Source organism: Papaver somniferum, chromosome 2, assembly GCF_003573695.1.
Source record: "Papaver somniferum cultivar HN1 chromosome 2, ASM357369v1, whole genome shotgun sequence".
Lineage (NCBI taxonomy): Eukaryota > Viridiplantae > Streptophyta > Magnoliopsida > Ranunculales > Papaveraceae > Papaver > Papaver somniferum.
This window is the reverse complement of record NC_039359.1, coordinates 50,154,973-50,178,538: the sequence shown is the minus strand read 5'-3', so window position 1 is coordinate 50,178,538 and position 23,566 is coordinate 50,154,973. Positions and strand designations below refer to the sequence as shown.

The following is a 23,566-nucleotide window of genomic DNA, read 5'->3' as shown; positions in this document are numbered from 1 at the left end:
AATACTCAATCACGATAGTATAAAGTAAGATCAGAACACGCAATTACAGAGAAAGTAGTTGGGTCTGGATTCACAATCCCAATGAAGTCTTCAGGTCGTTAACCTATGAGGGTTTTAGGAAAAACCTAGGTTAAAGGATAATCGACTCTAGTCGCAACTAGTATCACACAAAAGGTGTGGGGATTAGATTTCCCAGTTGCTAGAGTTCTCCCTTATATAGTCTCCAAATCAGGGCTTGATAGCTCTGGAACAAAGCAATCAATATTCACTGTTAGATGAGCTCATGATTAGATTCAATCGAATATCTTTCAACCGTTAGATCGAACTTAGCTTGTTAAAAATAAATGAAACATACATTCATTTAGATATGGGTAACCGTACCAAAACGTGTACACGAAGTTGGCTCAACAATAGTTAACCGAAGTTAGCCATATGAACACTTTCATATCAACCTTATTCATCTTAATCGCAACTAGTTCAAATGACTCAAATTAAACTAGTTATAGAGTTGTTCAATTGTTTATATTCTTATAGAAGTATATAAGACACAATTGAAGCAAAATTGGTTTGATTCAATCGAATCAATTCATGAACATTATATCCACGGTTTGCAAAAGATTGCATTCCTTATTATATAAATGTATTAGTTCATGACACAACCGATTCTAGAAAATAACCTAATCAAGTATGCAAACGGGTACGCATACTTAAGTAGCCATACTTGGATTGTGTTCGCCAGTATGCAAACGGGTACGCATACTTCAGTACATATCCAAACTTCAGTTGAAACCATTTCGCGTACAGGTACGGACTTCAACTGACTTCTCCGGTACGCGTACCGGTACGCATACTCTAGTTCCCAGACTTTACCTGACCTCACTAGTATGCATATGGCTATGCATACTACACCGGTATTGGATCAACACATATGCGAGTACACATACTATGCTTATAATCCAATTATGGTTAAGTGTTCTAAACTCTATCATTGAAACATTCTTAGAAGATGACAATAGTTGTCTCACACAAACTGAAAATGTGGGGTCTAACAACCACACCGAATAATTTATTTGGAAATCTGAGAGGACTTACTGAAACATACTTTCTAGAGAATCAACTAGACGGTCAGACTCAATCTACAGAAAAGTATATACAAGAGTTTATATCTCTATCTCTTTATTCATTATGCAATCAACAAATAGAAATTTGCGAGCCCGGTTGAATATTAGAGAAGTAATTTGAATGGTACCAAAGACCAATGTTCAAGATCAATCAATTTCAATCAACAACAAAAGGTTAGATTTCCCAATTGATCGATTCAACGCACAATCTGTGATATTTCAATTATATAACGAAATATAATGCGGGAAAAAAAAATAACACAGACACCAGAATTTTGTTAACGAGGATCACCGCAAATGCAGAAAAACCCCGGGACCTAGTCCAACTTTGAACACCACACTGTATAAAAACGCTACACACACTAGCCTACTACCAATGGACTTCGGACTGGACTGTAGTTGAACCCTAATCAATCTCACACTGATTCAAGGTACAGTTGCGCTCCTTACGTCTCTGATCCCAGCAGGATACTACACACTTGATTCCCTTAGCTGATCTCACCCTCAACTAAGAGTTGCTACGACCCAATGTCGAATACTTGATAAACAAATCCGTCCCACACAGAAAAGTCTATTGGAATAGATAAATTTGTCTCCCACAGAAATACCTATGAGTTTTGTTCCGTCTTTTGATAAATCAAGGTGAAACCAATTGATAAACCGGACTTATATTCCCGAAGAACAACCTAGTATTATCAATCACCTCGCAATAATCTAATAGTATGGAAGCGAAACTAGATGTTATGCAATCACAAACGATGAAACGAAGGTGTTTGTGATTACTTTTTATCTTGTCTATCGGAGATTAAGTCTCGAAAAATTCTTAGAGAAGATAGTGCTCAGACGATAGAATCGGGCAAGACCAGAACACGCAACTACAAAGAAAATAGTATGAATTCATCATCGAGTTCGTGAACTGGAAGAAAGTTTATTAACGTTTCATAATCTTTATACCAACTAAATGATCTCAATGACCCAATAAACACACATAACTATAACTTAGAATCAAGAATACTTGATTTAGTTTCTACAGTGAAGAGCATTGATTTCAATAATATTATCCTAATAGGAATCATGTTAGCATCACATACTCCAATAATTATTTTAAATGTATTTAGGAACATTGATCAATGTTTCCAAGCACTTCAAATTTAACAAAAAATAAGTGGTAAAGAAAACCATACCGTTAAATCAAACTTAGTTTGTTACACACAAATGAAATGTACCCTCATTTAGGTTTATGTAACCGTACCTAAACGTGTACACCATGTTGGCTCAACAATATTTATCCGAAGTTAGCCATATGATTACTCTCATATGAACCTTATTCATCTTAACCATAACTAGTTCAAATGACTCAAATGAAACTAGCTAAAGAGTCGTTCAATTGTTATATTCTCATAGAAGTATACAAGAACACAGTTGAAGCAAAATCGATTTAATTCACTCGAATCAATTCATGAACATTATAGCCACGGGTTGCAAAGATTGCATTTAGTTCATGTACACAACCGATTTTAGGACTTTAACCTTCAAGTATGTAAACGGGTACGCATACTTGAAATACCAGGACCAAGATTGGTTTCCGGCAGTACGCAAACGGTTACGCGTACTTCCAATCCCAGAATAAATTCATGGACCTGAACCTTTCGCCAGTACGCGAACGGGTACGCATACTTAGGTTCCCGAAATTTACAAACTAACAGGTACGCGTACATGTACGCATACTATAGTTCCCGTACATGGATTGCATATGTGCAAGAGTACACAACATATCATATCCAATAATGGTTAAGTTTTCTAAACTTTTATTTCAATCATTGAAACTTTCTTAGAGAATGACAATAGTCGTTTTCACACACTATTAGCATCAAAAAAATTTTCAAGTTATTGAAATAATCATAACGAAACATTCCAAGTCTACACTAAATAATTGTATCACATGAACCATGTAAGATGTTACTCACCAATTTTCACATGATCATCTTTTGACTTTCGTCAAGAATATAAGATGAACTTGGTCGAAGAGAAAGCTTGCCAGCACATATTTCGAAAAATATGTAAACGAATTAAACTCAGCTCAAAATCTCAAATTGTATAACAGAAAACTATATCGTAATACGACTTATGTCTCAATATAGGAGATACAGTAGAAATAGACTTTCCAAGTGATATATGAGTTTCAGTCTCCACATACCTTTTGTTGATGAAGTTCCACAAGCTCCCCTTAGTAGTTCTTCGTATTCAAATGAAGAACGTCGTGAAGTCTTATGCTCAACTACATAATCTATGTCCTAGTCCGAGAAATTTATAAATAGGCTAGAAATCAAGAATTATAGTTTTGATCACTAACATTGAAAAACATGTTTGAGATAGCAACGCATGCGAGTTCGACCGAGCAGTGCTCTAACATAAACTATTAGCTTCAGAGAGATTTTCACATGATCATTCCGAGTCTACATCAAATGACTGTCTCACACAAATCATATAAGATGTTACCAAATAATTTTCACATGATCATCTTTTTACTTTCGTCAAGAATGTAAGATGAACTTGGTTAAAGCGAAAGCTTACCAACACATATTTCGAGAAATATGTAAGTGAGTTAAACTCGGCTCGAAGTATCAAATGTGTATATACTAAGTTTATGCCGATATACGACTTTTGTCTCAAGTAGGAGATAAAGTAGAAATAGACTTTTGAGTGATAGATGAGTTTCAGTCTCCACATACCTTTTGTTGATGAAGTTCCACAAGATCCTCTTAGAAGTTCTTCGTCTTCAATTGATGAACGCCGTGAAGTCTAAAGCTCAACTAAACATTCTATCATAGTCCGTGACATAGTTATAAGTAGACTAGAAATCAAGACTTATAGTTTTGATCACTAAACTTGACAAACAAGCTTGAGATAGCAACGCTTGCGAGTTTGACCGATCAGTGCTCTAACAGTGTTGTTTGTGTGCTAACTTACTTTCATTCTGTTTTCTATTTTAATTCTTGATTGTTTGTGCTAGTTTGGGAAATTTGTTCTAACAATAGATATGGCTTGTGAGAAGAAGGCTTCCTTGTAACAATCTAAAGGCTTAAAGGCCTAGACAAATAAAAGTCTCACGTTGTAACCCTCGCTTCTTATTGGCAGAAATAAACTTTTTTTTTTGGGTGAAATGAGAGTTTTGGTGAGGGTGCTTGGAAATGTGTGATTGGTTTAAAAATTACAAACTCAAAAAGAATACCTGTCTTATCGTGTTTGGAATTTTATAGAAGTCCACTTTCAATTCGGTAGTTGGGTACCTATCATATGAAGACTCTCTTTTCCAAATTAACATAAAGGGAACAAAAAACCCACGTATCTTACACTTTCTGCAAAAATAATAGGAAAAAACAAATAAAATTCGCACATATTTCTTATCTTTTATACACCTATTTAATGCATAAAGACAGGACGTCGCAGATCTCTGTCATACCATATCAAACTGCATTGACACAGAACTGGGCAAAACCCCACGCACAGCAAGTCCAAAATATGGTTAAAATAATTAAAAAAAATAGCATCTGCTACGAATCTAGTCATTATTTAAAGATTATTATATCGTTAGCGGTCAATTTTGGAGCATTTTGAAGGAAACTGCTTATTTACATGGTTAACAAGCAAAGCCTGATATTTCAAAATGAAATTATGATAAGTGTAGAGAGGTATATGTGAGATTGAAATTTCATAAAGGATTGATCGTCGTTGGATAATAAACACTGAGCGACTTAGTTATTGTTGAACGATCAAGACTCCATCGGCTCTGCCTCGACGGGCATACTGAATTTTTTTTTCTTTTTGGCTATTGAGTTTGAGAAATTTGTTATTTAGTCCATAAAACCCGACCCGGGTTAATGTGTAGTCCAGCGAGATAAAACATTTGCTGGCTGGTCCAAAAAAGTTTCAAAAAGCATAAAATTACCAAGGTAACCCTAACAACACGCGTGTCACAAGCAGAGAAGAAAACACGCGTACAAAAAAACAGTTTTCACTTTTCTTCTTGTTTTCATCGATATTTCATTCTTCTTCTTCATCAGAGAAAAGAAAATCAAAACCCTACATTCAAAAAAAAAGACAATCAAAAATCAAACAAGTTACAGAAAATTCGAAAAATCGTGTGAATCTCAGATACTCTTGAAGAAACTAACGTTAACGAAGAAGATTTTATTGATGCTGATGATGATATGGGTTTACATATAATTAAGGTATGTATTAAGTTTTTCAATTTCAATTTTATATCAAAACTGGGGTTTTTTCAGTTTCAAGTTTTTCTTGAAGAAATTGATGTTAATCGAAAAATTAATGTTTTCAATCTCCTATTAACATCAATTCGTTGGTGCAATACATATCAATATATACTGTAATTAGCATAACAGATTTTGAAGCTATTTAACATGTATTTGTTGTAATTTTTTGATCTTCTTCAATTTTTATTTCTTAGGTTCGTAGTTTTTTGAGAATTTTTGTTACAAAATTACTAATTTCATAGTTACTGCTATGAATTTGGGGTTTTTGTATGTGTAGTGGAATATTGAAAGTTTCACAATTTTTTTCAAGTTATGGATATATAAAAGTTTTCAGATTTTTGCTAAACCCTTAGTTCATGCTTGAATACATTTAAATATGTAGTAAGGGAAAGAGTGATTAGTTGATGATATATACTGTATAAAATCCTAGCATAGTTTATGCTTGAACATATCGATATGTACTTAAGGAAAAGTGATTCGTTGATGTAATACATGTCAATATGTATCCTTGACTACCAAAAAAATAATATGCAGTATGTGTTAATACAATACATAGCAATATGTTTTGTATTGTTGAATATAAGTAGAATTTATCAACGCTACATATCAATTTGTATTATTCAATACTTGGATTGCATATGCATCAGGTACATATCAATATGTATTGTCGAATACTGATGGATATTTGGTTGTACCGTGAATAACTGGATAGTTTTTGATTGTGTCAACTGCCAGTACGTATTTGCCTGTAGTTTTTGATAGTGTCAACTGCCAGTACGTATTTTTCTGTATTGCGAAAAAAAAAGTACATATCACCATGTACTTGTTGATTTATTGTTGTTACTTTGTTTTCTTATGAATACCCTTGTTGATTATGCATGTGATATGAAAGAAAAATCCATATGTACTGGTAAAATTTGCAGTACATATTTGGTTGTACCATGAAAAACTGGATGGTTTTTGATAGTGTCACTTACAGTACGCATTTGCCTACTATATCCTCCGCCTCCTAGAAGCACCTGTAGATGAGCCATATACTTTCACTACGATCAGAAGTCCAACTATCCAATCAGAATCTTAAATACTTACCATTGTTATAAACACTACGAATGGGATAAAGCAATTATGAAATGAGAAGTTTGTAGTGTATTACATGAAGAACATTTGCAAATTAATATAATCTTACAATACATATAGATATGCACTTAGGGAAAAAGTGTTGTAGATGCAGCGTATAAACCGTCTGGTCTTCACTACATTCCTATAATACATATTGGTATTTACTTAAGAGAAAATTGTTTTGTAGATGCAGTGCATATCATTATGTACTGTAAATCCTACAGTACATATTGATATGTACTTAGGGAAAAAGTCCTAGCCTAGTCTATGTTTGAATACCAACAAGAATGACATGTAGTATGTATTTATACATTCCATATTGTAGATGTGGTACATATTGATATATACGAGAAAGCTTGTTTATGTTTGAATATACATCCACTGTAAAAAGAAACAAATAAGTACATGGATATGCTCAATAATATGTTTCATTACTATGGAGATTATTTCTATCATCGGAGTTCACTATGTTTTAACACAATGTTAGCATTTTATCCTTTTATATCGCTTATAGCCTTAGAATCATAATAAACACAAATGATATTGCAAGGACTGTTAATAGAGAAGAATCTGCGATATTCTGGATTCCATTTGAATTTGCAGTATTTTGGGTGGTGTTGGCTAGGTGAGGTTGCTAATGAGGAACTTAAAAAACTGAAAGTCAAAAAAAAAAGGGGCCAAGAAAGTTGTAGGCTTGTAGCTGCTGCTAATGGTCGGGATGCTTGCTACAATTGCTGAACCCGAAGCCTAAGAAAAATCTCTCAGAGTGACAAGCCATTTAATGACATTGGTGCAATGGTGCTCACGAACAACTAGTTAAGAATAACCATATTACAATCTGAAGGGCTAGAGTCTTGGATAGTTGAAATCCTTTTTAGGATCTCTGACGGTGTTTTAATGGTAGCAATTGTCAAGTCCTTCATTGTTTGGTTCCAGTTATCATCAATCTAGACATACCGAGAAAAAATAATAAGCACTCATATTATAAAATGTGAAAATAGTATATAATTTAATCATTGTCTAGTGGCTTTGTCGATTGTAGCTTCAACTTCATTTTATTTGAGTCATAAATATTGAATTTATTTCGGAAACGTGTTTTCCCCAAAAATATACATTGAATTCATTATTGGTACAAAAAATATTGAATTAAATCTCAAAATAAGTGCATAAACTTTGATGTGCTCAAAAGGAGGACTACTTTTACAAGGTACAGAACTGTAACCACACCATGTCACCATATGTCTTGTGTCCGCACCTGGATCTCTTCATTCATGTACTCGATATACCCGTACCCCATGCTTAGTTCATATCATTATGTACTGAGTATCAGACTATTCAAGTTGATGAGATAATTCTTCCTGTCTCTCCTATCCTTGATGCCTGCAAATTCTCTAACCTCAATGACTTGTCTGTTGTATCTCTAACGGCCATAGCTACAGTTATTGTTTCTTTATTGAATTTGAGCTTTTTCAGACCACAATTTGAAATCTAAGATGGTTTTTACCCTTATCTCATTCACTTTGATGCAATTATTCTTCGCCTTCCTGGTTGAGGCCTGACTCAGATGGGTGGAAGAACAGTATCTTCCTCGGTACTCATCAATCCTGTGGCAAACTAAAAAATGAATTATGAGATGTTGAACTAATAGTATGCAACAATACATAAATTGGGATATGTGTGCATTGTTGTGTATGATTCTCATAGTGCATATTAATATGTATTGGTAAAACCCTAGTGTATGCTTAAATATGAAGTAAGTTTTTACAAGGTACATATTAATACATACTCATTCTTGTTTCTGATACCAATAGTAGATATTGATATTTACTCATTATTGGATGATCCCAGTAGTGCATACTAAAGGGATTTTATACTTTTCTCATAGTTTGCAGACTCACTGTTTGGATGGGGGACATCTTGGTAATACTGACTTGAATAAATTGCCTTACTAATGGGATATGATGATCACAAATTTTAAAAAGAATATACCACCCATCAAAAGAGATGTATATAGGTATCATATACAACATAAAGTTGGTGAAAATTAGTTAACTAACGTCTTGGATGCCAGTACACGATTCAAAAACGTGCATATCCTACCAACCACAAAATGTAATGAACACTAAATTTTGAGCAGCTGGTTTGCTCACCTACTGTAACCTAAAAGCGCAAATAACAACCATTGAATCACTTTAAGATGTTCAAAAGTGTTAATAAAATACAGGTTCATAGTCTTCTAACATAATCACCAGGGTCAAGCTCTTTTCTTGCACTTACAAGTTACAACCCAAATCAGTTTGAAAAATCATCTTTTGCAGAAACAAAATTAGAAATCATTAACATAAACAAAAACCACAAAGCAAATGGTCAAGAGGAACTCCTTTAGTTGCATTTTCAAAATCAAATGAATGAAACAATACCTGCATGGATCGTAAAATCCTTCTCCCACTGCTTGGCTCTAGGCAAACAATACATTCATTTACTGGAGAACTCGGAACAACTCTCTCAAGAACCAAATGTCTTCGTAACTCTTTAGGAGGTCTCATAATATTTAGGAATGTCTTCTTGGTTTCGAACCTACTCAAAACATACCGAGAAAATAACCAAGACAAGGATGTATATGTTAAGAACTGATTTACTAGAAAATAGAAAATTGGAATCCAATAAATGTTAAAAAAAAAAGAACAACAAGCGAATACATACTTACATGTACCCGAGTGCAAACCATTACATATAGACATGTACAAAGTGAAAATACAATACACATCGATATGTATCAAGTAGGAACCCAGTACGTATTTCTATGTACCACCACCAAATCAGCCTCATATGTAGGCTAATTTAGTTCCAACCACCGGTGACTTTCCCATACTATAACTTTGCTTCATTTCCTCATGACTTCCGCGGTAGACTTATTTCATCCATAATTAACTTCATATATTAGGTTCACATAATGTTTTGCACTCGGATTTCAAAAAAAAACTTTCATCCATTCCATTAACCATTTTCTAGCACATTTGTAATTAAATGCATTCATGAGAAACCTACGAAAATGCATGCATTGGAAGTTATTAAAACCGAAACTAATCATTTTTTGTAAAATTTCACAAACTATGGAAAGGTACTGAATGAAATGTGCTACCTGCGTAACATTTTCCTCGCTGCTAACTTCTTTGATTACATTCATCAATGTTTTCAATGATAATCTCAGCCATCTTGAGATCAATTGATTCTTAAGTTTGCTTTCAGACAAAATTCACATCATTATTTTAATTCTCCATCTATCCACCATTAGGAGTTGGATTTCCTACTTAATCATCAGAAATAGAATTAATAAAGAACTAAGATGTCCCCTAAACAGCAATAATATGAATCATTGTGATGTCTCGCATATCCTCACGAACAGATGAAAACAACGAACTGGCATCATATCCATGAACATATATAATGTTACAAATATTAAAAATAAAAAACTAAAATTGAAATTATCGAATTAGTCTTATAAGCAAATATTCTATCCTCACTAACATCTTTACATTCATTGCCGACTGTAAATCCATTAGATAACTAAGAAGTAAAACTAAAAAACATTAAGAAATTAAAACCAAAAATCGATCAAATTAACAAAAAAATAAAATGAAATCCAACTAACCGGAAACAGGAAGACCGGTAATCATCACTTTAGTCTACTAAATCATATCGTTTGAATAGACAACCTTCGTTTTCCACCATTAAAGATTGAAATCCAGATGAATAATAAGATAAAAAAGTTTAGAAAAAATCCCAATTTGATGAATCTATATATTTTTCTTATTTTTTTCACTAATCCATTACTGGATCTTCTTCTTCTTCCTTATTATCACTTGCTTTTCCTTTTCTTTTCTCCATCATATAGATTCATTCGAGAGAAAAAAAAATAAAAATCTCTGTCAAAGCTTAGATCCAGAAATTAAAAACGGGTGAAAGGAGAATTTTGGGCATTTCGGAAATTTACAAAATGCACCTTAAATGACTCGCACGTGCTTTCGACCTGGGGATAAATTTTTTGGTCAAAAAATATATTTTTGGACCAGCGAGTAAAACTAATTGGTGGGTGGACTACACACTAAACGAATTCTTCAAGGACGGATTAACCAGTAATTCCTAGACTGAGTTTTCCATATTATTAATATGTCGGGTGCATAATAACCCGTCTAATTAGGAAATAGTTCGTTAAGTTTGAGGTTTGTACTCGAAACATATAATTCTATAGCAACAGAACTTCAATTGCTAAAGACCAATGTTCCGTCACATAAGGCACCTGTATTAGCGGGGTTGGCACAATTTCATACTCCATATAAGGAAAAAGGGTAAAAATCAATCCTGACTGCCGGATCACTCCAACGGTAACGCCGTACTACTACCGGCATCCTCTTTAGCAATAATCGTATAGTACAAGCCCTATATGCTAAATTGATGTTGACAAGAAAGAAAACGGTACCAAGTTGTGTACCCTAGTCATTAGATCCGAGTCAAGCGAAGGCCAAAGTGGTCTTATGTGGGAATTAACGCACGTGCTGAAAAAAGGTGTAGTAGGCTGTTGTACGTGATGCTAAGCAAACACGGCTGCCTCCTGTGAAAAACTGGTTGCCGATAGTCATCTGCTGCCTGCCGTTGCCATCAGGAGAAAGTAGGTAGTCAAATCAGGTCGTATATACGCTCTACTTCCAATTGTTTTAAGTTTCGGTGGGACCGTTTTTAATATCCGTCCATCTCAGTTGATGCGGCTTTTCATTTTAGAGTCCAAAAATGTCGTCACACTATAGAATTTCTTAAATTTGATTGGTCCACGTTTCGAGATCTTATAGCTGCTTGGCCAAAATCAGTGGATCCTATCGGTTCATCAAAGGAAGACTCAGTTTAATATCATGTCCGGTACTACACATTATCACTGCTACTTCTTTCTAGTTTATATACAGACAAAAATTCTTATTCTTATCCATGTTTTTATTGTTTATTCCGCCACTGTTCTTGAAGAAAAATTTGTATAATCCAGTGATCTGTTTACCTCTTTTGACCAATCAAACATAATGCAAAACAAGGATAAGATGAATCGTAGGAGATTGGAGAAGATTAGGAAGAAACTAGTTACAACCCAAACTAGAGGTAAACACATCATTTATCAGATTTTTTTTTTTTTTTTTTGAAAGAGATCTGATTTTAATTTAATGCTTTTTTGTTTAAAGACTGTCATGATTAACTAAGTAAATACATTTAATATTTAATATATGAGGACTAATAAATACATTTTGTTGAATGTTTGTTTAGATCTATATTAATGATCAGAAAAACAGGTATATATTCATAAATAACTAGGAAAAATCAATGTAGCCATGAAAATACAAGAATCCCATGTGGGTGTTATACTGAGATTGCATTAATAACTAAGTAAAAAAAAAAATTATACTGAAATTGTATTATATTGATTTACCATGAAAATATTCTATGTGTGTAATTATTTGATATTGGATGAATAATAAATTGCAGTGAGTTGTATAATATTGATTTTGAAATTGCAGTAATAAATAATAAAAAATATTCTATGAAAATCGACTGAAATAGTGAAATTGCTCTAATGAATAAAATAAAAAAAGTCAATGAAAAGTGGGTATTATATTGAGATTTCATTCATTTCATGTGTGTATTATACTGAAATTTGCAAATAAAGGAAAATTGGATAAAAAGTAGGTTACATACATCATCATGCCAAGCATCATGCTTCTTGTTTCACCACATAAGAAATCAAAAACAAAAAAAAATTGTGTAGACTTCTAAGGTGATGATTGCCTGAGCTGCCAGATTTCCTGATGTTGGGCTGCACTTAGGTAAAAGAGGCTTTAGTCAAGAGGATAAAATTTTAGAAATTATTTTGTGGTTTAAGTTACGCGGACTAATGGGTCCAAAATGCTTCCATGATAGGAATAAGACTTGAGAGTGATAAATGTTTTATTTAGCTCATGCTGGAGATATACAGTAGTAGAAAGCTCCTTGACCATGCCACAAATAGGACCAGTGACAGACCAATTGTGGATGTAGAACATTCCTTGTATACCATCAGGCTTAAATGGACCAATGCTTTGCACACTATCCCAATTTTCTGCACCAGTGATAGGCCTAGTAAACCAGTACACATAGTCTTGTTCACTCATAATCTAAGGAATTAGAGTACCTGGACCAATAGGCTGCACATTACTGGGAAAGGAGTAAAGGACTGAGTAATAATGAGCAATCAAATCTTGAGTTTGTTTTTCCTCAGAAACCCCCTTGATTACTTTTCAAAGCAGAAATGTTATTCTTTTGATTCTTTTGCCTTCTTGCCAGAGTAGCAATATAAGATTACCAAATTTTAACCAATTTACTCCGCTGCATTTCTGGGCCCAAAATATCTCTTCCATTCTTAAGCAATGCAAACATCTACCAAGGCATTGAGCTCACCTGCGTCACTACCAGCTTCTTTAGTACGTTCATAATTAAATATCAAGTCGTATTTGTCTTCTCTGCAGGTGATGTACTTACAAGAAGAAATAGCAAGGTTCGCCCTGCAAAGAAGTGTAACTACTTGAACTGTAAATACCGAGGAACCAAAAATGAGGTGAAACGCCACAAGTCAGTGGTTCACAATATTCCCATGGCTTGGTTCGATATAAATGGAAGTCGTTGAAGAAAGTAAGACAAGTATGGCAATTTTACTGTAATAATGATACTCAGTTTATATGCTTTCTATTAGCTTTTGGTAAACTCGTAAACGCATATTAGATGCTTGAGTGGAAGACTTGTATTAGCTTTTGGTAATTGGAATTATGTGGGTGTGAAGTTTTAAACACAGATTTTGGGTATAATTAGCTTTTGCTAATTAGAATCATGTGGGTGTGTGAAGTTTTAAACACAGATTTTGGGTATAATTAAATTTGATGTATTGAATGACTTAAATTTATATCTTTCTTAATTTTAGAATGAAGATCTCCTCATATATTTGGGGTACATATATGCCTGTCTTAGAAATTAAAGATGAGGTTTCAATGATTTGATTGGCAGTAGTGAGGAGTTGGAGTTTTTTGGGGTGGTGGTTGGTGTTGAGAGATGGAGGAGGTTTTGCCAAAGGGAGTAAGAGAGGAGGGATTCATTGAATACGAATGAATGATTGTTGCTTAACCAGCACCTAATGTTGAATTTATTAGAAATCACACAAACAAATCAAAAGAAAGATCCATAGAAATGAAAGTCATATGACTTCTACTGCTATTAGCTTTTGATAACTAGAATTCGGTGGGTGTGAAGTTTTAAACACAGATTTTGGGTGCAATTCAATTTGAAGTATTAAAAGATCTTTCTTAATTTTGGGTGTTATTAGCTTTTATATATATTCCTTAATTTTCGAATCCAAGATCTCCTCATAGAGACTAGGAGAGGGATTCATTGATTATGAATGACTGTTGCTTAACCAGCCCCTATTGTTTAATTTATCAGAGATCACATAAACAAATCAAAAGAAATTGACAATTGATATCTCAAAATTTTGATTAATTTTGTTTCAGAGGTGGAGAGATTAAATGTCGCACCTCTAACAAGATTTTAAAAATAACCAATAGTCTAAAAGATCAACAAAACAGAAGATTGAAACACACACCTTCAATTTGAAGACAACTCCTCCTTTGGCTTCAGGGATTGAATTAACCAATACATAATCTTCTCTCAATAATGAACTCCTCCTTGAGAGATATACCCGAAGTTACAAGAACACGGAGAGTCATATCTTCCTGAAAGTTGTTCGAAAAAGGTTGTAATGGTGATGGTGAAGAGACATAGATGTTCTTCCAAGACCTTCAAAGCATCAACTACCCAATTTACGCATCAAATCTCAGAATGTTCACATCATACCTTGGGATGTTCACAACACCTACCATCCATAACCTTGACAGATATCTATTCATAGTTACGTATGTTTTGTCAACAGTTTGATAAGCAGCGGTTTTGGTATGAAACCAGGGATAATCATGAAGATTTTCTTGAAGAGAGATGCGTGGAAGAAGATAAGGAGAAAATAACTGCTCCCGTTGATTATGGATCGGTGGGTGAGACTTATTCCTACAAATATGGTTCTCTTCTAAGTTGGTTTTATCTATTTCCCATCCCCAATTTTCTTAAATCCCACCCCAACCATATAAACAGATTTTATATGACTCTTTTAAAATTAGGTGAACAAAACTCACCCTATTTTTACTTTTTGGGAGTAACTGTCATCATCGTCAATCTTTTTCCCTTTCTCTTGAATCTAATCCTAAATTCATCTACCACTACTATCTGCTAACTTTCGTTTTTTTCTTCGGTACCACTACTGACGTCTGTAGCTAATGCCACTGCTACAATTGTGTTCTTCTAATGATCTAATAATGGTGGTAAAAGAACGATGCCTATGATCAACCACAAAATCGACAATTAACTTTTTCTTTCTTTATCGATCTTTCCAATTGATGTGAAATGCGAACCGAAACGGTGTATGAAATTAAAATTAAGATGCCAAGGAAAGGAAGATTCGATTCTCAGTATTAAATTAGGTTTTCACTGTAACTAATTATCACCAATTTTAATAATTTTTATTTTGTGGATTATCTTTTTGTTAACGAGCCATCATATTATTTATGGGAATAAAAAAAGTTATGCAATTCAAGCTCCATACTTAATGAAAATGGTGATTTGAGTTCTGGCCTAATCCTTAACAATGGAAAATAGGGGAATGAGTTTTGTTCACCTAATTTAAAAAAAATTATACAAAATTTGGTTTGTATGGTTAGGATGGGATTTAGGGAAAACGGGGATAGGAAATAGGTAAAACCTCTAAGTTTTATCTTCACTACCGCACATATAGTACAATTTTCCAAATTTTCTTTTTCAAATTTCCAAAATTAAAAAGATGAAATGCACCAGACATGCGTAAGAATCCAAACCACCTTAATTATTTTGTAGCCATAGGCCCCCCCTTACCAAGAACATGATGGACCCTAATTAGTAATTCGACGAATTATTCGCGAATCCGAATAAACTGGCCGAATCTGAACTAAACGTATGAATTACTGAAACTCCGAATACAGTATGAGTGTATTATGGGCCTGCCAAATTAGCCGCGAATAATTCGAACTTATAATTCGGTCAAATTTATTAAAGATTCTAAAAATCGAATCGGTTGGGGTTCAAACAACAAACCTCCATCTCCAACGTCTAACACTCAACCATTGTTCTGTATGTTGTTTTTTGATTTAATTTGTTTATGTATTATACTTAATGCAATAGTAATTATACAACTAACCATTGTTTTTATGCTGATTCTTGTTTAGCAGTCGTCATGCTTGTCACACAATCATGCTAAAATATTCTTTTTTCACTTAACAAATCATACCATATGTATATTTCGTCGCGGGATAATGAAATCAAAATATAAATTAGTCTTGTAAGGTCATAATACTTATCAATTTACTATGAATGTAAGTCGAATTTTGAGTACCGAACTCACATTTTTAAAACGAATTATACACGTAATATGCGGTTCCGAACTATCTATCGAACAACGAACCGTTGACCGAATCCGATCTACCCGAATCCGTATAATTCTCATACGTATGCGGTTCCGAACTTGTCTCCATACCCCGAATTACTAACTAGGTGATGGACCATCAATAATTTTATTTGCACTTGCACTGTGGGGCATATGCTTTCTCGTGAACCCGTTTTTACCATTCAAAAAACATTTAGCACAATTTTTATACCGAATTTAAGTCGTTAATAATGATTTGTTTATGGGAACTCGAATTGTTCAATGGAGTAATTTTAATTATTTTTTCCCGGGTAAATGAGATGAAAATATATACTCTCACTTGAAGAATCTAACTTTGGAAAGTGGACCTTAAAGTTTACCCTAACTTGATAAAGTTAAAGGTTTTAGCTTTTACAAACCAGATAATGTTTTTGACCAAATCTTCACATAAAGAGTATAGCCGGTATTTGGTTCGTGTTCGTGGCGGTATATTACTGGGTTGTTAAACTTACAGCGGACAGAAGCCCGTCCATTAATTTAATAGGCCGGGCCGGGCCGGGCAATAGCACAAATTTAATTCTCATGGCTTGTCCATATCCGTGGACAATACAGGTCAGGTTAGGTCGGGACGAGTAGGCTCGGACCCAAGAGATAATTTAAAATTTTAAAAAGTACTCCATATAGGTTTGTTTTGTTAGCTTTATGAATGATGATATATTTGTAACTCGTTCATATGATAGTTCAAGCAATTCATATTCGTTGCTGTGAAATGTAGTTCAAAATTTTCTATAACCCCAACAAATTGTCCATATTTGAAATTTAAGTTCTCGAGAAATCCATCACACTTGTAGAAAACTTTATTCAAAGCTATCAGCAGTCAGGCAGGCCGGGTAACTAAACAGGCTATCGGGTAGGCTAACAGGCCGGACTCCAATATTTGAATAAAAATCCGGGTCCACCCACTTATAATTATCGGGCATGCTCATGACAGGCTGTCGGGTGCCCATGGACTCCTTTGGACTGGGACGGTACATGGCGGGCCGCAAGTTTCAGGCATTTTGTACACCCCTAGCATACCTAGTTGATTCATCTGCATCTGCCCCAGAGTTTTTGTTCAATGAATATACAAGCATACTAGACCACTGATACTATGGGAGGGTTGGTCGAAGAAAATAGAAACATAGATGACTGCATAATGTGTTGTACATACTTATTTAATTTGTTGGAACAATATTTTTAGGCATATAACTCGATTTATTAGTTGCAATAGAAAAATAGGTGATACATAAACCAAAACATTGCTGCATAATGTGTTATGCATCTTTTTTGATGGTTTGCATACTTGTACCTAAAAGGATAAACACCTCCAAATTTTTCGTAAAAACTCTAAATTTGATATTGTTGTTTGTACTCATTATGTAGATCTTTTTAAAATCTTTCAAACGAGAAAAAATTTGTAAAATTACAATGCATGGATTTTTATATATGTTATATTCTAGTTTGCTTGCCAATTATACTCCTGAAATAATAGGATGCGCAAGGAGTTATCATAATTAGACTAAAAGGGAGAGGTATTTTTCAGTTTTTCAATAGTAACAATCTCAAATCCTTTTATCAAATTGCACATTTTTGTTAAGCTTCATTTTACAGAAAAAAAAAAGTGGCTACAAGACTCCCTCCCTTCGGGCCCTCCGGTCCGTCGACCCAACTATTTTTCTAAAACCTTGAAAACCAAATTTACAATCACTTATTATGGAAAACTTGGTCCAAGGGATATTAGGCTCCGATAGCCGCTCGGAGTAGGATTATCAGAGATGAACAAAAAAGAAATCCAACTGTTGTTTGGAAGCCGAGTTGATTGCTTCCAAAAATGCCTTAAATTTTGCTTCTAACACAGATCCTACATTGTCAACCCAGCACTTGGCTGCTCCGAAATCACAATTAAGTTTGCGCCACGGCTATGATGTGGTGGGTCACATCGTAGAAGTATGTGGCCCTTCTTACCTTTGGGACACCTCATGTGAATGAATTTGAGATTAAAAGAAGTCCTACTTTTTTATCCCAAAAAAGTAAAAGTTAGTTTGCCCTCAAAGACAGCCCCTCTAAATCCCAGTAAAAGCAAAAAAAAAAAGCAAAAAACTTTTGTTATGTGTCACAAAATTAGGAGAGGCTACATACTTATATGATGTGGCCCAACCACATCGTAGCTCCGCCGTTAAGTTTGTACCAGTTTTTTCATCAAACACTCATATAAAATCATCTTAATGTGATTATTAAAAAAAAATCTAATTATAAAATCATTTTGGTATGACCAAATCTAAAATCTTAGTGAGAACCTTCATAAAAATGAAATCAAATCTTATTAATATTTTTCTTTTATATTCATTCCTTTTAAAAAATATTTTTTATTTTATCTTATTTTTAGAGCTTCTAAAATAAATTTGATTTTATATTACTTATTTTTACTTTCCTAATAAAAATAAAGCTACCAGTATAATGATAAACTTTATATCTTTTATTTGTGGCAACAATATAACATTTAACAGGGACGTTTTAGAAAAATTCTCCGATCTCTTTATTATTTTGACTTTTTCGAAGCGAACTAAAATAAAAAGACAGAAGGAGTAACATTTATTAACCGACCCTTGATAAATTCCTTAGCTAGCACAAGGTCAATATTAGTCTTTCACTTTTTTAACACAACTTTTTTTGTCTATTTCAGGTCATAGGAGACAATCTTTATCAGGTACTAAAATGTTGCATTGTAGTCTCCGCTATTGATAGACACATTTTTGTGTCTGATACAATCTCAATTGTATATATTGTTAGTGCTCGATTTTGTATTTATTTTGGCTTTTTATGTCTTTGTAGGTGTTTTTGGAAAAATAAGATTTTGCGGCGAAATTGGCTCGAAAAGTATTTTTTTCGTTCATGGGAGGACATTTGCTATTCGGACCCTCACTTTGGATAAGGGGTAACCTAATTACTAAGGGGCATCCCATTTCCAGGCATCTGCTAATCGCACCCCTACTCTGGATAAGGGGCAACCATCTTCAACATTCAAAAACCAGGATTTTGGCGGGAAAAAAGTGCAGTTAAAGAACAGTTTTGGCAATCGTGATTTGGAGGAGTTTGAGGTCGATTAAACCTCTGATTTTCATAAGATAAACTCCTTATGGGTCTAGGAATCTGATATGGGTGTTTAAATCGATTAGACCGGGCTCAATCGACGGATTTTTTTCACAACAGAAAATATGGAAAGTCACTGTGTGACCTGTTTTAGGGAATTTTAGAGAGATTAAAGCGCTGTAAACCTTCCCAAAGATTTGTATCTATCTAAGGAAGAGTTTAGAATAAAAATGAAAGCTCAGAAACGCGTAGAAATCCTAAAACAAGAAATTGCCGCAACTTGGCCGTGAAGAGAAGGAAAGAGATTTTGGAAGATTTGGGAGAGATTTAGTCGGTATTTTTGATATAAATAGATGTCTTGGGTCATATAGAAGAGGTGTCGAGAGTTTGGGAACTTAAGGAGAGCCAGAGAAGAAGAAATCAGAGCTTTACCAAACTCTGTTTCTGCTGCTGCTGAAGAAGAAGAACGCGAAGATCATTGACGCTCGGTAAACAGTCGCAGAACGGTGTCGCTGGTTAACAGCTGAAGAACATTAAGCTGTTCAGGGCAATCTTATTCTAGAGTCATAAAATCAGCGACAAAACAACAGTTTTTCTGTAACAGTTCCATTGTAACAGCTGTTTTGCAACACCAATACACTGTTGCAAACAGTCTGTGTTATTACTTTCACTCTTTTAATCATCTTTTGAGCAACAAACACATATTTTGAGATCATGATTAATATGAGGAGCTAAACCCGACCACTGGGATGACGGAGGAAGCCATATTTCATGCATGTGGTAATTATATTTAATTATTTCATGACTTTTTGCAAGGATTATTAATTGTTTTATGGTTTTTATTGAACGGTTGTTATTTCAATTGATGGGTTATACTTAGGTTAAGTCTTTTGATATCCCATGCTTTAGGTTTACAGTCGTTGCTTTTCAAAAATCTACCTTGGAAAAGAAACAGAGTGAATATTCTATTTGAGTTATTATTGTCTAGAATAACTTTATGAATCGCATGAATGGATTTATTGGTGGAATCCTGAGCCCCAGTCTCTCGTAACATTAAGTGAAACCAAAATTAATTCTGAAATCAAATATTTACAAGTCTTTGAACGAACTTTTATTTACCACTACAAAATTACATCAATTCTCGGAGTTAACTGGTCGATAAGCACTTAGGATTGTTAGAACACTGCTCGGTCGAACTCGCAAGCGTTAGTATCTCAAGATTTTTTGTCAAGTTTAGGTGATAAAAACTATAAGTCTTGATTTCTAGTTTACTTATAGCTATGTATCGGATTAGGATAGAATGTGTAGTTGAGCTTTAGACTTCATGGCGTTCATCGATTTAAGACGAAGATCTACTGAGGAGAGTTTGGAGGAACTTCATCAACAAAAGGTATGTGGAGACTAAAACGTATCTATCACTCAGAAGTATTTTTTATTCTATCTCCTAATGAGACTAAGTCGTATAGCTATATAGACTTTTATATTATACACATTTGATATTTCGATCCGAGGTTATCTCGCGTATCTATTTCTCGAAATATATGTTGGAAGATTTTCTCTTTAGATACGTTCATCATTATTCTTAACGAGTTTAGTTGAAAACAATTTTTTTGTTGGAAACTAAATAATACGTTAAAAGATGATCATGTGAAAATTGCCTTGGAACATCTTAAATGATTTGTGTGAAACAGTCATTTGATGTCGACTCGGAATGCTTCGTATTGATCATTCGATCACTTTATTACTTATAAGCTAATGGTATGTGTGAGACAGCCATTGTCGTCTTATAAGGATGTTTCAATGATTGAAATGTGAGTTTAGAATAATTAACCATTGTCTGGATATATCACAGTATGCATACCAGTATGCAAACTGTCGTGGAATGATTCAGGTACGGGAACCAAGTTTGCATACCAGTATGCGAACAGTTTTAACTATTAAAGTATGGGAACCAAGTTTATACACTAGTATGGGAATGGTTCTACTTGATTTAAGGTCCAGGACAGCAGTATGCATACCCATTTACAAATTGTTGGACAAGACCAAAGTCCGGAACTATAGTTTGCGTACCCGTTTGCAAACTTAGTTGGTTAAGTTCTAAAATCGGTTAAGTATGTTTTAATACTCATGAACAAATAAATTTATGAATTAAGGAATGCAATCTTCGCAAACCGTGACTTAATGTTCCTGAATTGATTCTTATGAATCAATCCGATTTTGCTTCAATTGTTTCTTATATACTTCTATGAGATGTATATAATTGAACAACTTTATGAGTAGCAAAATTAAATTCATTTGATTATCTTTCATGTTTGATTGATATTCATATTTGATCTAGAAGTGTTAGATGAATGTAGTTAATACAAAAGTGTCTGTATAGCTAACTTCGGTTAACTTATTGAGCCAACTCAATATACACATCTAGGTACGGTTACCCATATCTAAATAAAGGTATATTTCATTTGTGTGTAACAAGCTAAGACCATCTAAAGATGGAGAGATATTTTTTTGGTTTTAAGCAAACTTAGCTTGAATCTTAAATCAAGTTTTCATCTAATGGTGGACATTGATTTCTTTGTTTCTAATCTATTAAGCCCCCTGATTTGAAGACTATATAGGGGAGAACTCTTGCAACTGGAAAACCTAATCCCGACACTTTCATGTATCCTAGTTGCGACTAGAGTCGATTCTCCTTTAACCTAAGTTTTTTCAAAACCATTATAGGTTAACGACTTGAAGACTTCATTTGGGATTCGTGAAGCTAGACCCAACTATTTTCTCTGTAGTTGCGTGTTCTGATCTTACTTATTCTATCTTATTGAGTATTATCTTATTTAAGATTTGCTCGAAATTTATCTCCGATGGGTATTAAAAGTAATCACAAAGCTCTTCATCTCATTATTTGTGATTCCATAATAACTTCTTATACTACCATATAGTTAAGTTATTGTGAGGTGATTGATTTTTCTAGTATGTTCTTCGGGAATATAATACAGGATTATCAATTGGATCCTGTTCACCTTGATTTATCAAAAGACGAAACAAAAACTTCGTAGGTATTTCTGTGGGAGACAAATTTTGTCTATTAGAATAGATTTTTCTGTGTGACACATATTTATATATAAGTCTTCAACTTTGGGTCTTAGCAACTCTTAGTTGTGGGTGAGATCATCTAAGGGAATCAAGTGCGTAGAGTCTTGCTAGGATTCAGAGGCGTAAGGAACGCGGCTGTACCTTAATCGGTGTGAGACTTGTTTGTGGCTCAACTACATTCCAGTCTTAAGTTAACTTATAGTAGACTAGTGTCTATAGTGGCTTAATACAGTATGGTGTTCAAATCTAGACTAGGTCCCGGGGTTTTCTGCACTTGCGGTTTCCTCATTAACAAAACTTCTGGTATCTGTGTTATTTCTATTCCGCATTATATTTGTTTATATAATTGAAATATTACAGGTCATGCGTAGTTCAATCAATTGGTAAATCCAATATTTGGTTGTTAATAGAAATTGATTGACACTTGAACATTGGTCTTTGGCACTGTTCAAGTTATTCCCATACCAATCAGTTCACGGATTCCATCCTGTTGATTTGTTGATTGATTTGAGATAGAGATATAACTCTTGGATATCTTTCCTTGATTGAGTCTGACTGTCTAGTTGATTCTCTTGGAATTATATTGGAGTTAGTTCATACAGATTGTCGAACGAAATTGGTTGTCGTTGTTAGACCTCTGCTCTTATCACCTTTTTTTCACACACATATAATGAAATTTATTTCTTTTCAAAATGTGATTGACATAGTTGAAAATTCTTTCTTTTGTTGGTAAGTCTACTCTTATTAATTCATACTTACACTATAGTTGTTCCAATGAACCAAATGGATTGCTTTAAGATTTAAATGCTAAATACAATTCACAGGGACTTTTTTTGGGGGAGGATGTTGGTGGGAGTAAAGGATTGTATTACATACATGTATCTCAAAAACATAGACGACAATCTTTATCAGGTGATAAAATGTTGCATTGTAGAGGTCTCAGCTATGTAAATGTATTCACTAGTGGATAATGGGTGTTTAGCAACCCACATCCGAAACCCTCACTAACGGTAGTTGGACCGCCGACCATAGATAGCAGTCTCTGATATAATAAAAAACCGGACCACATCCGAGAGCTTAATAAGCAGTCTCAGAATAACAAAATTTATTTACCCTTTTATCCTTTTTGGAACTCCGATTCAGAGACACGTAGGCGTACGCTGTAGTTACTCTTTCAGATGTATGATGAACGGCTGGAGATGCTTAAGATTTGAGCCATTGATTGAGATGAGATGAATGGATGGATCGTGAAGAAGAGACCT

General features: G+C 34.1%; 2 long non-coding RNA genes across 3 annotated transcripts; both read right to left on the bottom strand.

Moving 5' to 3' along the window:
- Positions 1–9,236: 9,236 nt before the first annotated feature.
- LOC113353230 lies at positions 9,237–10,511 on the bottom strand. 2 transcript variants are annotated; one of them, XR_003361167.1, is made up of 3 exons: positions 10,167–10,511; positions 9,657–9,934; positions 9,237–9,558 (listed from the first exon to the last, which is right to left on the bottom strand). It is a non-coding gene; the product is annotated as an uncharacterized LOC113353230 (long non-coding RNA). The 2 variants fall into 2 exon arrangements; XR_003361166.1 differs by having other exon boundaries at positions 9,657–9,821.
- A 1,629-nt stretch (positions 10,512–12,140) lies between these two features.
- LOC113347602 lies at positions 12,141–14,654 on the bottom strand. Its single transcript, XR_003359127.1, has 2 exons — positions 14,181–14,654; positions 12,141–13,092 (listed from the first exon to the last, which is right to left on the bottom strand). It is a non-coding gene; the product is annotated as an uncharacterized LOC113347602 (long non-coding RNA).
- Positions 14,655–23,566: the final 8,912 nt, after the last annotated feature.